The sequence below is a fragment of the Accipiter gentilis genome, chromosome Z (assembly GCF_929443795.1).
Source record: "Accipiter gentilis chromosome Z, bAccGen1.1, whole genome shotgun sequence".
Lineage (NCBI taxonomy): Eukaryota > Metazoa > Chordata > Aves > Accipitriformes > Accipitridae > Astur > Astur gentilis.
The window spans coordinates 11578052-11591719 of NC_064919.1; the positions used below are offsets into that span (position 1 = coordinate 11578052).

General features: G+C 47.5%; 1 long non-coding RNA gene across 1 annotated transcript; it reads right to left on the reverse strand.

Annotated features, from left to right (window-relative positions):
* Positions 1–2944: 2944 nt before the first annotated feature.
* On the reverse strand, positions 2945–12633 carry LOC126036421 (uncharacterized). The gene is made up of 3 exons (XR_007505144.1): positions 12427–12633; positions 10976–11102; positions 2945–3109 (listed from the first exon to the last, which is right to left on the reverse strand). It is a non-coding gene; the product is annotated as an uncharacterized LOC126036421 (long non-coding RNA).
* Between the last annotated feature and the right edge of the window lie 1035 nt (positions 12634–13668).

Below are 13668 nucleotides of genomic sequence, written 5' to 3' on the forward strand. Positions count from 1 at the left end.
GTCAAAAGCAGAGCCACTTTAATCACCCAGAAGGTATCCTGATTCCCCAGAGGTGCATTTCCTGGTCTGTCTCATACTGCTGTGAAGCAGAATGGGCTCAGGCAAATACAGCTCAAGCTGAGCATTTACTGGGCACCAAGAGTGCTGCATCCTGCCTCCCCAGCTGCCGGGGAGCCAGCATTACTTATGACCACACTCCTAAGCTAAATCACAGTTTACGTTATAAACACAATCTACCCCACAAAAGGTTCACAGTCTTACAGAAAAGGTTATATACATAGCTGGCTATCTGTTTTCCTTCCTCTACCAGCATGAAGTATCCCAAAGTAGCCTCTCTTGGTGCTAGATGTAAAATCTCTTTGTTGTAGCTTCATATAGGAGAAAACCCATGAAACTCTACATCCAACAGACTGTATGACTGATAATTAGTTATATGAGCACTATAATAGATGTCTTTGAAGAATTAATTCAGTATTTAGCTGGAGCATCTAATACAATATGCCCACAAAAATCCGTAACACCTTCCAACATCAGTATTACACCTCACTATATGCTATGAGCATTTGGACCCCCACTACAGCGTCAGCTCCAGGACACCATTCTGTCCTTAATTACAGAGCAGGAATCTCCACTTTCTTACAAGAATTGAGAGCGGCACACAGTCAGATTCACTCCTGTAGACAGCAGTGGAGCTTGGTCACTACCTTGGCAGAATGCATCAGAACTTCAAATGTGCGAGTCCAAACTTTGTGATTATCTTAAGATTTCATACTTTGCCGTCTCTGTGTATTTACCCAAACCAAATACCTAATTCTTCTGATAGCTATTTATGGTACCGTTATAAACAGAAACTTACATTTTAGACACGTTTGGACCACATCCGTAAAACAAGGCAGTGCAAGAACTTTCAATTTCTTGCATTTAAGAAGGCTGTTTTAGATGTGGTCTAAATACACGTTTTGAAGGTTTGTAAAAATGTGTTTAGTCCTATTCAAGAAGGCCAAGGTGACAGAACATTTTCCTCCATAGAGAGAACGTAACATTCTCTGTTGGAGTCTATTAGCCAAAGGCAAGAGACTTGAACCTTCAAACTTTGTGCTTTGCCCAAAGGATGCATCTAATCAAAGCAGGTTTTGCACAGGCACACTTAACTGGTAGATGTAGTCCAAAATACATCTCACGACAGCAGGATGCACGTGTAGCTCCTCGACAATACACAGATTCCTCCGGCCCAAAACTATCCAGAGCACCTCTCACTTCTTCTGAGATGAACAACGTCCAAGAACAGTGTAACATAATTGCTAATTAATTTACTGTAGAAATCTTAGATAAAAACCACCTCATTGCCAATTTGTTAAATCTGGCAGTCCGATGTGTCAAAACAGAAGCCAGCGGTGCCTCCCCCTTGCAAGCTGAAAACTACCGGTATACTCTCCGCAGCCCTTGTGGCTGCAAACAAATAATACGTTCACATGGTACGCTTCTCTGGGTGAAAGTTACCAGGTACTGCTTACAGCTTAACATGCTGTATTTTCTTGTCACTGTTCAGTGACTGCACTTCACTCACAACTTGACTCTCATGCTACTCATTTAAATACCACACAGGGTAGATTCCTAATGCAGTTTTGAGCAGGAAAGAAAAAAAATGAGGTTGATAGGCAAAGAAACTAAAGCTTTCCTAGGAAAACTCCCCCAGCATGTCCTGCATGTACTGGGCATTGGCAAACTGACTGGAGAATCAAACCCCGGCAGTTACTCATCATGTTGCCAAATTTAAGCCAGGGTGAGTAACTGGACTACACTACAATACTCTCCATTATTCAAGTTCAGCTTTGGCTGCCTTTGAACCCTCTTACTTGGCTAACCCACTTAGATGCCATGTCAAAGCCTGTGGCTGTCCTGGACCTGCGCAGTGTGAGTTACAGCCCTGCTACACCAGCCAGTCCATCAGTATCCTAGAGGACACTGGTCTCCACTGAGATATCTGTGTGGAGATGGTTTGCACAAATGAGATAAAGCAGCTAAAGCATCGCCTCAGTTCTCTAAACCTCATGAGTGATTCAGCACTGGATGAAAAGTGACTGGTGTCCCTGTTTTCTGAAGAACACTCCTTCTGTACACGGCACAGTGAATCTATACCACTGACAACTCATTCTTAAGAGAAAGGATTATTCTCTGTCTGGTGGCATGTTGAGGCAGGAGCTTTGTTTTGCCAAGCCAGCAGGAATTGGAGGAATCCTTCCATTTTGAACGAAGCAACAGAACAGGTCCCAGGGAATGTTATTTAACTGCCTGCAGAGGTCAGGTAAAGTTCTGCCCAAGCCGAGCTTATGCTGGCTACCACCGTGCCGAGCAGTTTGTATGTAACTGATGGGCTAGTGTCAAATGTTGTGTTGCTCAGACACACAACCTCTCCAAAAATTTCATTTATGCTGGCAGGATGGTAAATAACTTTTTCTTTTTCTCACTTACTTAATTGGATTCTAGTTACTCTAAGATACAAAAATATTTTCAGAACCTGTCCGTTAAGATTTGCCAGGAGAGGATGAACCTGTCATTGAAACCTCCAGTGCAATACATCTGTGTGCAGAAACCAAAACAGACCTCATGGCTCTATGCAGAAACAGCAGGAAGCAAGAGAGAGGACATTCAGGAAATACGCCGTCCACCCGCTTTAGATACCGCAAATCCAGAAAAGTGACAAATTTTAAAGGAACTGGCCTCTTGAATGCAGGTATGTGGTATGGGCAGTTCAAGAACACAAGAATGACATATACTGCTTTGAACTTCACTGTTTTACTAAAGTGGATAACTTTCTCCAGTTTTGGAGGTGATTAGTAGGAGATGCCATTAATTGCACTTCACCTGCAATAGCTGGTGAAAGGACGATTGCTCCTCGTGGGTAAATCTGCATCCCAGAAGCTAGCACTTGCGTGGACAGCGGTGGGGTAAAACATGGTGGGATATCTGCACAGCACTGAACATCCACCAGTTTTTCATTCCGTTCACTTTCGTACGCTGCTACGATTTCCAAGATGGAGGTTTTCCTCTTCTCTCCGTCTGTGCCATTGTCAGTGCCTTCCACTGCGGTGGCTCCTTCTGGTGGCTCCTAAAGAAGAAGATCAGAACAAAAAAATGAAACCGCCTTCTGCACCTCGACGTGGATGGGGAACACACACCCGCTTGTGGGCCACGTCGGCAGCGTTGCGCTACAGCCATTTCAAATCTCAACACAGCAACCATCTCCTTTCCTCCCTAGCAGCCTGGGTGCCTGCACAAACCGTCCTGGTAAAGCAGCATTCTGCTAGTAACCTCTTTTCCCTGGCACACGCTCCTGACATAATGAAATACCTGTCCTGAGGCAGGATCAGTGAGGAAGACACCAGGAGATACTTTGCAACCAATCACAGAAGAAAAGGTTTGCAAACTTGCCATTTTCAAGCTGTCTGCTGAAAATCGGCAGGGGTCACCCAGACGAGGGTATTTCAGAAATTTTCACTGAAGCCCAGGAAACAACGCTAGCCTTCTGAAATGCCAGAACTGTGCATGAATACTTCCTCCTCTAAAAGAACTACTTATTCTGGGAACCACATGGTAAGGCTTGAAAGAGTTTTGACAGTTTATTCAGCAGTTCTACTAACAAAACAAAATAATCTTTCTCAAAAAGACAACACTCGTTTCTCTTAGAATCTGTTTTTCTTCACTGACTCTCCCAGGTCAAACAAACCTGCTTTATTCCCACTCACTAGCTACCAGATACCTGAAATTCCGTCAGAACAGTTATACATCCAAATATTATGGCACACTGTTCACTATTTAGAAAAGTAAAAATAATTAAAAAAAAAAAAAAGTTAAATTTCTGACAGGGTCTTAGAAATCTAATAACCAGTAAAACCACATTACAGAGAGGTGTGAGCTAGAGGCAACACACAGCATGTTGCTCAGGGAATGAATAAAAACCCAAACACACAAGTGCGTTTAGAGCTGTGAAATGTAAAAATGATACAGTATGTGTATTTCACACTCAAGCTGTGGCATTCATGTGCTAATGGCAATTACCAGACCTTGATGACAACATCAGTCCTTCCTAAGAAAAAGAAAGCAAGTTTGTAATTGTTTGAAGAGGATTTGTTTGATTCTTGACAAATGATTTCCAACAGAAAATGCCATTTTGGGAGAAGAAAGCCCTGACTTCAGAAAACATTAAAAATGCTTTCATTTCAGTTAGAACTTGCTTTTCACAGCTTCCGGAAACTCGGTTTCAAAAATGTATGAAGGACAAAGAAGGCAAGGACTGGATTGCTCAAAGACAGACAGAACTGGGTTTTTTAAATCAGTTAGTTCAGGGACCAAACAGAAAGAAGGTGGGGCTTCTGGGTGCGGATTTAAAGAAACTTGGTACTTCTTGGCTGTGGTCACGCACTAACGTCTTTGGTGTCACTGCTGATGTGGGCAGTCTCTCTCTCACAGACATTTTTTTCTTTGATGCTGCTGGACTATAGGTGGATTCATGCCAGCACAGCCAGCTCTGTAGTACCGTCGGAATGAGAAGATGAACTGTCGTTTCTCACAAATGGTAAACCCTGTCCTGCTCAGCCAGAGGAAGTGAAACGCTACATTTCGTCTAAGAGCCCCAAGGCGTGAGCTCTACCAAGGACCTTGTGTAGGTCCTGAAAAGCAACCAGCCAGGCCTTCGAAGACAGGAGCCCATTTCCTCCTGGATCAAACACGATTCATTTTAAAGTGATGAAACTACATGACCCAGACAAAGCTAATGAAAGAACTAAACTGACCTCTCTCTTTAGCAGTACTGCTACAAGCACAAAAGACCAAACAGCTTCCCACTAACCAGTGCCGTTTCCATCCTAAGGCAACCACTGTGCTGATGTTGTGGAGATAGCTTGCGAGGCACTCACAGCCAGCAAAATCGTGAACTGCAGCGTTGTCTTCCCCAGCTATTGTAGCAATAATTTTTTACACTATTTTTTAAAAAGGCATCCCTGTTGGCCAGTGGAAACTGAAGAAAAGCAGTTTCAGCAGTTCGCCCTTGTCCAGCCCAAGTGGCTCCTTGCTGCAGAGAAAACCACAGGCTGCTCTGTGTCACAGACGAGATGAACAGCCACTCCAATTTTAAAGTAGTTATCAGTTGCCACGATGATACCAAAGCTAAGGGCAACATTAAGGGACAGCAATCACAGAGAAGAGTTGCTAGTGAGACTGGGGTATCTCCAAGGAGTAAACCAGGATTACAAACAATTTTTAACTGAGGTGAGAGACTGTTCACAGCCTCTCTCTCTCCTAGCCCATCAAATGTTCCTCTTTTTCTCCAGGCAGTTGATATTCCATTTACCCTCCAAGCTGTACAAAGGTCAGTGTCCTACACAGCAGCTGGCAAAGGTTACTCCACTGTCTTTTCTCATGCATAGTGTGACATTTTGGCCATGCTTTAGCTAACAGAATTTGGCAGACTGTAGAAAAAAAAATGCACCTGAAGATGACAGCTTTGAAATTTTTTACCAGTGGTTTCACAAGAAGGTTTTCAATCTTCAGACCAAATTCTCAGAAAATTGGGGTTTTCCCCCCTTTAGATATAAGCAAAGATACAAATCCACAGTCAGTGAAGCACAGGTATTCAGTGCAAACACAGATGAATCAAAAATGCAGAAGACCTATTAATCGGGACAGTCATTTGGGTGACTCTGAACTTTCTCCAACTACCTCTAGCGGAGGTATGGAGAAGGCAGAGCCACACTCATGCCAGCTGGAGTAAAGCAGATCTCTGGTCACCACAAACGTGGTCAGACACCCGAACGGGGGGGCCCACAGAGGCTGTGCAGTTTTCAGCCTTGCAGGTATTTGAACTCAGCTGCCCACGGCCCCAAGCAACCTGAATCAGATGGCCCTGCTCTGAGAGGGGGATTAGTCCAGAGGCCTCCAGAGGTCCTCTCCAACCTGAATTGCTCAATCAGTTCTACCTCTTACAGTCAATTAATTCATGCATCCATCAGGCTGCAATGGAGTATAGTTCTATCATTGCTTTTTTATCATAACATTCAGCTTGAAGCACAGGAATTTTGACTTGGCAACATTCGGTGAAACGCCAGGATCCTTCAATAAAGGATATAAATAAATAGCTCCCATCGGAAGGGTGTGTTCCTCTTCCCCTGCTGTCCTGTTACATGGAAAGAACTAGTCCACCAGGAACCACCTTCAACAGGTCCACAAAATAACAACGATCTTTTCAAAGATCTCTGCTCAGGTAAATGCTATGCTGGCAGATTTTGTGAGGGAATGGTAACTTTTTCAAACACCTTCAGCTAACAAGCTGCTAGAACAGAACCAACATTGCCGAATAATTTAGTGCTGCTAAACTATCCTATCGCCCGCATCTATTATTCTCCCACTTCAACAACACTGTTCCTCCACCTGAGTAAGACAAAACCAAACTCCCTGCTTATTCTTGTGCAAACAACAGGAGCTTTGGGCTACTCCGTTTTACATAGGCCACTGAAATCACTCATACCTTTCTTTTCCTGGACTGTGATGTTAGTATCACCAAGCACGCATTTCTACAAATAAAATGCTAGGATTACACAAGAGACAAAACCATGTCCTCAATTCTTGAGAATACATAATCTGATCTCGTGTTATTCTGACTCTCCAAAACAGTCAAGCGTAGGCCAAGACATCCATTTGTCTTAAAAAACACCTTCTATCCATCTTCCATGAGAACATTTTTGGACTGAGAGCTAGAGCCCGTATAAATCCTGAATCACCAGAATCTGCTGTACGCAAAGACTTTGATGGTACTTGTCCACCAGCTCTCTCCTTCTCAGAAGCATGCTGCTCCCTTAGCCTGGCCTTCAGGTCACAGCTCTACCACCCAGTTGCTGTGTGACCTACGAGAAGAGTTTGCTTCCATTACTGTCTCTGTCCATCCTTGCTCTCCCAAGACCGAGAGACATGTTCCCCGACCTGACGGTTTGGGGGCAGGCTGCTAGCAACCAGCAACCCATCTCTGTTCATCAGCTTTGGAGGTCTTCTGTACACACAGTCTCTTTTGTCCTGCAGGATGCAATCTGCCTGGTTTAACGCTGTGGTTTGGGAGTGGTTTTGGCAGGACACAGGCATTCCCACTCCTCTGGTATGGCCTCCCAAAGGAACCTCTCTGCTTCTAATCTTGACTTGGATTCTTCTGTCTCCTTTGACTCATTAACAGCCCTCGACAAAAGTAATGGGAGCCTTTCACTGTAGAGTGATAGATAGATAGGCAGCCCACAAAGGAAAAGCTGCTGTCAAACAGGGTTTGGAATGACACTGTAATTGCTTTAGATTGTGCAATTAAAAATCAAGAATGCTCACATCCTTTGACAGAATTACGGTTTTAGTTGCTGCAAACCAACCATCAATATCTCCACAAACTTCTGCGTGGAGAAGATGGCATCTAGTAGCTATTTAGGAACATTTCCTATGGACAGCAAGGTTACTATACAGCATCAAGATCAGCTGGAGGCACAGCAAATTTTTGGACAACAGCGTAAAAGCCAAACTTTTGCTCAGACCCACAGTTTCAAACCTTCAGACTCTGATACAGTACGAGCTGACATCCTGAGGAAAATCACCGTGGGCATTCCCTAGAGGTATCGTGTTTTACCTAGCGCATCCCTGGGCTGATGAAAGAGCTTTGAGGTGGAGGGAATCCAATCTCCATTCTGTAAATGAGGAAAGCCTCTGAGGGAGATGCAGCTAATTTCCCCAGGAGGTAGGGCATGAAAGAGACACCTGTTCTTGGTTTTCTCTCGGCTTCTTCATCAGTCCACTACAGGTCCAAAGAGGATTTACGCGTTCAGGGCCTGCCAGTTCCAAAAGCACATCCCATGGGTCACCCTGGTTTACTGCTTCATTTCCACTGTTAGCAGAAGGTTGGCATTTTGCTGAGATCAGCAAAGGGATTTCAACAAAAAGTTTTCTCGTGTGCTTCCCAGATGGGAGGACAGTGGTCATGCCTTAAAGCACAGGATTTTACAGAAAAACACGGGGTTTGCATGAAAGACGCCTCATATATACACACACAGATGAGGACAGCAGCTGTATTAATTCCACCCATGGTAGTAACTTCTGCAGGCTCTGCAGGCTCTGCCAGAAACACATTGGCCGAGAAGGTAAAAAACAAATTGAAATCCACTTTTACTTCTAGGTGCCTTACTGTGCATTTGCTTAAAATGTGGTTGCTTCAAAAGAGTTCCTTCAATTAATAACTCCAGGTGGAAAGGCAATTTTCCCTTCATCATGGTTCACTGCCCTCTTTTCATCTGTACATCTATAGTACACAGCTTCTAGCTATTATCTCCCAGTAGATTGTCTTGCACTGGAGACCAGGTACGTTGCCTTGGAAGAAAAGTTGTTTTCTGTTAATCAGTTTTTCAGTTCTTGCTAACGTTCTATGCTGCTCACATCAACAGGAACATTATTGCCCAGTAACAACGTATTGCCACATTTCACTGCGCTGTGATATTACTACCACTGTTGATTCACCTAGAGCCCTAATCATCACTCTCTTTCTCTGCCGACAGTAATTTCACACAAAAAGATTTCATTCTTCTTTGACATTAAAATATACTCCCACTTTTCCTAGTCCACACTGAAACAGTCTAATTTAGTCAGCCCATTTTTCTTTAGTAGGCCTCTCTGCAAGGAAGTTGGGCTTTGTGAACGGAGAGCTGCGCTGCCACTGCCTTGCAGCTTGCACGGCTGCTCACACCCACCACAGAATAAGCAGAGTGAAGCTCTCCTGCCTCGTCTGCAGCGGTACAAATACCACAAAAGCAGACAGCAATCGCAAATTGCGAACTCGGTCCTGCAGCAGCAGCAGCTTGTAGTCCCCACCTAACATCGCTTGGTTTTGACAAAGTTCTTATAACACAATCTCAGTTCTGGCCTGATGGGAGCAACCGAGTCCTCCCAGACTTGAGAGAAATACCATGGGCTTCATGGGGATGCAGATGCAGTGCAGGGCAGCAGGCTGGTTCACCTCACTCTCCCTCCAGAGCAAGGAGAGGGAGAGAAATGGCTGGGGCAGGCAGAGTTGCTCAACAGAGGAAACACCACTGGAGGGAATGCTTGAATTGATCCTCTTTGTCTCAGCCATGGTGTTCCCCGGACAGGAGGCAGATGTTGCCACTGCTTCCCTGCTGTGGTGCGAGCCCACCACAGACTGTGCTCTCCAAAGCCCTGGGAGATGGTGCCTTAAGAGAAAATGTGATAAACTGTGCCACTGGATTGAAGCTGTTAAAAGGTCACATGGTCAGAAGAGAGGGCTGGGCATGCCAATACCATTAAACACACCAGCAAGGTTTAGTCAGTCTGCCAAGAAATTGGGGAAGTTGGGCCACCTCCTGCAGCTGGGCTCTACAACCAGCTCTACACCAGCAGCAGGCTGCCTGCCACCGGTCCCCACAGCACTGGTGCCACAAATACCACAGCCTGGAAACCCGAGCTGCAAGTTTCTGACAAGGACCAAGCGTGTTGCCTCCAAGACATCCCTGAGCCACCTCAAAATTCGCTAATTCAGATACCCATAGCAACACAGATGCAACAGGAAGACAGCAGCAGAGGTGAGTGTTCCACATACAAACCAAGCTGCTTGCCTGGATTTGAGATTTCCCAGTTACGCTGTTACAAGAAGATGCCTTAGCCACCTTTAGGCCGTTCCGGCCAGGCCTGCGTGAGCTATGCCCACATCCCAACTGTAACATAACCCTGTGCTGTCTCCACGTAGTTTCTGTATTTTGGTGTACTGACACTTATATAGCTGATTGCAAAGAGCACCAACTAAAAATTCTTGCAGCTGCGTAAGTTACTCAGAGGAAAAATGCTTCCTGTAAAGTTGCACACGCAGTGGATCTTTGACTGGACACAGCTCAACACTGTGTGAAAGGCACAAAGCAGCTCATGAAACAGAAATTAGTATTTCCTCATAATATGGGGGGTGCCTCACGAGCGTGAAAAATGGAACAGAGATAAATACGAAAGGACAAGAAAAAATCCCAAACTCTTCACTTTCCAAGCAAAAACCTGACAGGTTCTGAAAATATAAAAGCCATCTGCCCAGGTCCGGCAAACTCACATTTTACTCACAGACGAGGAAATGAGCAATTTCTTTTAAAATCTGTATTTTTTCCATGTTTAGGCTTCTCCTGGGACCTCACACAGTGTTAATAAAATCTTTTGCTATTCTGGACATAATGTCAGAAACACATATATGCTCCAAAAGAAAAGAAGTTTATATTGACTAGACCACGAGCCACCACCTTTGATAAAATCTGCATGCACAAAAGAAACGCATTAAACCACCTGCAAAAAGCCCAACGTTACAACTCAGTGCAGGCCTGCTGAATTTTCAATGGATCAAAATTAATTATATACTTCAGGGCAATTTTGCATGAGCCAGGGACTTTTCGCCTTCGCGGGCAGAGTTAAACATTCAGATGCACTGGAGAATTACATCATTAAACGCGCTGCAGAGTACCTTAAAAATGGACTACTGCCGAAAGTTTGGTTTGCACTGCAATTTCCTGTCCGACTCTTGCTAATGATCGTTGCTATTACTTCCGTCTGAATCGCTTGATCATCTGACTGGGGGGGAAGGAGGGAAGGAAAAAGAAAGAGGGGAGAAAAAAATCTAACCAGGCTGAGCAATGCCTTTGGTCAATAGAGAATGGAGTCTTTCACAGAAGTCGGCTGCCTCCTCGGGTCACTGCTCTGAGATGGTACCTCTACCCTCAAGAGGCTGCAAAAGGCCACAACCCTACCGTTTCCTCTGCCTGTGCCAGCGTGCCAGAAACCCAGCTGTCACGTTGCTACCGAGAGACAGTGAGAGCATCCACAAACGCTGGCGTCTGAAGGTTCCCCCACCCTACAGCCCTCACCTCTCCACCTGCGGCAGAGCAGCAAAGTCCCCGTCCCACAGACCTACCTCCCTCAAGTCTCATCTCTTTCGCTCCCATGCTCGCAGACATCTTCCACATTCGCTTTGCAAGTGTGCCAAGCTGTGCCTCATTAACACTCATGCAGTACAGAAATGTTCAGTCCATATTTAAAGACTAAAGGAGAGAAACAGAGAGATTAAATTACTTGTTAAAAAAAACACACGAAACTCAGATCAACAGAGACGTAGCGGATTTCAAAGGCAGTGTTGCATCACTACGCTCTTGGCCACTGACGCGCAGCTGCACACCTTCCCGCGGTGACATGCTGTCAGGGGCTTACATTTTAGCTTGCCCGTTACTCAGGCTTTGCCTCCACCCAGGCCTCCCGCTGAAGCACACGCTGCGATGAAGAACAGGCTGCCCGACGGCTACCCACGCCCAGGCACGCACCACTTCCAGCGAGAAGGATGCAGGGGCTGCAACGCACACCTTCACAGGAACGGCACGCCACGTTACCCCTCGACGCGCGGCAGTCTCGCAGTCGCTGACGTGGGACGCGGCGGACCCTGGCCGAGGATCTGCCGCCCCTCGAGGCCGTGCACTATTTGAAAGCAGACTGAACGACCGCCACCCAGCGCTGTGGGGAGAGGCGGCCCTTCGGGCACCCTCAGCACAGCGGTGGCCCAAGAAAGCTGTTCCTACAGCCGCCAAAGCCGCGTTCTACCCTGCCCCCGCTGCAGAGCGGGGGCGTTAACTCACTCACCTGAGCTCACGGTGCACACACGAAACTCCCGCGGCCCTCGGCGGAGGCCGGCGGCAGCCCGGGGACTGAGGGCAGCCCGGGACTGAGGGGCCGGCGGCAGCCCGGGGACTGAGGGGCCGGCGGCAGCCCGGGGACTGAGGGCAGCCCGGGGACTGAGGGCAGCCCGGGACTGAGGGGCCGGCGGCAGCCCGGGGACTGAGGGCAGCCCGGGGACTGAGGGCAGCCCGGGACTGAGGGGCCGGCGGCAGCCCGGGGACTGAGGGCAGCCCGGGGACTGAGGGCAGCCCGGGACTGAGGGGCCGGCGGCAGCCAGGGGACTGAGGGCAGCCCGGGGACTGAGGGCAGCCCGGGACTGAGGGGCCGGCGGCAGCCCGGGGACTGAGGGCAGCCCGGGGACTGAGGGCAGCCCGGGACTGAGGGGCCGGCGGCAGCCCGGGGACTGAGGGGCCGGCGGCCGCGCCGACCCAGCCGGGGCCCGCGAACTCCGCAGCGTCGGCCGCCCTGATTGGCCCGCGCGCTCGGGACCCCTCTCCAGGAGAAGGGGGGACGTGACCAGCTCGCCCGCGGCTAATGGCCGCCTGCCCACAAGATGGCGCCCCCGCGGTGAGGCGCAGGGGCCCGCGGTCGCACCTGTGGGGTGGTAGTTGTCTCTGTACCGTAACCTGTGAAAGAAGGACAAGCAGGTGTTTAATACCGCGGTTGTGAAATCGATGAGAGGGACTGTGACAGTGTTACCTCACTATTGAGGCTGCCCTGTGCAGGAAGCCGCTGGGAAGCCATGTGGCACGGTGTTTCTGCATGACCCTCAGACGCTCTCTTTCACCAAGCTCTTTGCCTGCCCAGGTGGTAAACGGCTGCAGCAGCAGGACTCATTGCTTCCGAGATTGCTCGGCCGAGGTGGGCGCTGTCGGGCGATCCATGATGAAAATGCTGCTCAGCCTGCATTCCCTGAGCTGGCAGGTACCAGCGTGCACAGCTTCTAGGAAATGGGAGGGAAAAGAGGTGTTTCCACAGAAATAAAGCAGGTTACTCCAGAAACAGCAATAAACCTGTAAAACACTTGAAATTTATTGTGATAGAACTGTGTAGAAAAATACTGATGATTTAAAAGCTGTATACTTCACTGCTCCTCCCAGCTCTCCTTCTTCTCGGATACAGGCTGAGCCACACTTCTCCATCGCATCCTCAGTGATTAAGCCTTCAGCTAAATATACAGAAATGACTGTGCACAAATGGACAACTGTTTGAAGGAGACTGAGGTGATGCAGAACATCTTTGGTTTGGCATTGAATAATAAAAAAACAGTGTGCCTGGAAAAGACCTGCAATCAGAGGAGTTGACATCTAAAGAACACTGAGGCCACATTCTATTGGGTCTGGCTGAGATGTAGTTAATTCTCCCTACAGCAGCCCTCATAGTGCTGTGCTCTGTATCGGTAGCTAGAAAGGTGTTGATAACACACCAGTGTTTTGGCTACTGCTGAGCAGTGCTCCCATAGCATCAAGTCTGCCTCTCCAACATTTTGCCCCACCTTGATAGCAGGCTGAGACTGGAGAAGATTTTGGGAGGGGACATAGGCAAGACAGCTGACGCAAACTAACCAAACAGATATTCCATACCAGCTCAGCTATAAAAGCTAAGTAAAGGGAGACGGAAGGGGGCATTTTTATCTTCCGGAGCAACCACTACACGTACTGAAGCACTGCTTCCCAGGAAGTGGCCGGACATCACCTGCTGATGGGAAGTAGAGAATACATCATTTGTTTTCCCTTGCTTTCATGTGTGACCTTTGCTTTCACTTTATTAAACAGTCCTCTCCACCCACGAGCTTCCTGTTACATTTTCTCTTCCCTGTCCAGCTGAGGAGGTGGAGTGATAGAACAACGTTGGTGGGCACCTGGTGCCCAGCTGTGGGAGCACTGCTCAGCAGTAGCCAAAACACTGGTGTGTTATCAACACCTTTCTAGCTACCAATAC